Raw genomic sequence first — 1,733 nt, 5'->3', positions numbered from 1 at the left:
TTTGTGGACCCATCGACATCCCTTGCTACTCGATGTCATCACCTATGGGACATACATACTATATTGGCATACAACAGACACTAGAAGGAGGTCATGCTTGTCTAAGCATTCCTTGGTTTCACTGATGTCATTGAAGCTGCAATGATGGTAAAATTCTTGGTCTAGCTTTTGCACAACTTAAAGAAAACAAGCATACATTCCTGATCACTTTCTTTAGGCTTTTATGGAGAACAAAAGGTACAATGTATCAAAGCAGGTTACTTGTAATGAAGTTTCGCTGACTGCTATAGCTTCCTTTTCTCTCTATTTCTAATTTGTTTCTTGAATATATTATGGAAAAAAAAAATCTTGGTAAACTCTCCAAGATGAGACACCTGATGATGTCTTACATAACCACCACTGTTGGGGCGAACCCCAAATCAGTACCATTGGTTTGCAAAAATAATTCTTTATGAATAAATATGGATCAAAATCATCGATTTCATCATCTTCATCAACAACTCTGGATTCTTGGCTAGCCTCATCATTGCACTTCAACAATTTAGTTTGCTGCATTGCTAGAAACAAGGATGCCCCATCTGAACTTAACCAAACCTTCCTGGACTGATTCTGAACCATGCCTATGAACATCTGATGCATTTTGATCATCAAGAGGCCACTCAATGCCATTCTGAGCCACATCAAAAGCTGTTTTTGAACCATCAAGATCATCATCATGAAGATTACCCGAATTTGTCTCAGACCCTTGCACTACTTCTACCACATCAGTAGAAAGTCTGGTCAAAGTTTCTTTTCATATGTCACCTGAATTTGGAGAAGTATCTATTACACTCCTTTTATGTTCTTCACATGAATCCCTGTTCTCATTTCTTTTCTTTAGCAGCTGACTTTTATGGACCATAAGTTCACCTTGATCAACTATACATGTTGCTGTAGTTCCACTGCTAGCATCCTTTGACATATGAAAAATGGGCGAAAATATTGTCCCCATGATAGATGGATGTGCTTTCTTTCGTTCAATGCATGGGTCATCAATGGTAGAAAATGCTAATCTCAGATCCTGACAAACGTCATCACCCAACTCTGTATTGGCATTTACAGCTGTGGCACTGTTGCCTCCAATATTTTGACGATTGGGAGAAACAAGGCTAGTAGAAACATGAACAATTCTATGCTTTCGAGCAGAGGAAGTAATCAATTCTGCAACTTTTCTTTCCTTCATTTCAAGATCATGACAAGATTTTTTTGCACCTCCTATTAGAACTGGGGCATATTTGTTCACTGTTACCAACTCTTGTGGAAGATTTCCTTGATTTGTTCTTCATCATTATTCTATAGATGTATTGCTTTTATCTGTAATTCTTTTCAACCTTCATGTTATGCCAAAAATAGTTAACCGACCACAGCAACCAATTGTGTTCTTCAGGTTGAAATTTTACCCATAAAATTACACAAGGAAACATCAACAAGATTCCAATCTTGAAGCTCTCCCAAATCTCTGACTCTTTTGTTTAGGGGAATGGTCCTCAAGTAGCTCATGACATCAGCCAAGACATATATCTCCACCACGACAGAAAAGTCAATAGCTTCTACTACTTCCTCATTGTTGTCTAACTTGCCAAAGACAAATAAAAATGATCCATCCACAGAAACAAGAGCTACTGAAGCAGGTGAAGGAAGAATTAGTAGCCTAGGTTTCATCATCGGTTGTTGATGGAGTTCCACCACCCTAA

General features: G+C 38.2%; 1 pseudogene; it reads right to left on the bottom strand.

The window, feature by feature from the left end:
- Positions 1 to 330: 330 nt before the first annotated feature.
- Positions 331 to 1,447, bottom strand: LOC149152608 (uncharacterized; annotated as a pseudogene).
- Between the last annotated feature and the right edge of the window lie 286 nt (positions 1,448 to 1,733).

This window comes from Pinus tabuliformis, chromosome 9 (genome assembly GCF_031772625.1).
Source record: "Pinus tabuliformis cultivar Carrire ecotype Pingquan chromosome 9, CPIR1, whole genome shotgun sequence".
In the NCBI taxonomy this organism is placed as follows: domain Eukaryota; kingdom Viridiplantae; phylum Streptophyta; class Pinopsida; order Pinales; family Pinaceae; genus Pinus; species Pinus tabuliformis.
This window is presented reverse-complemented; position numbering and strand designations above follow the sequence as displayed.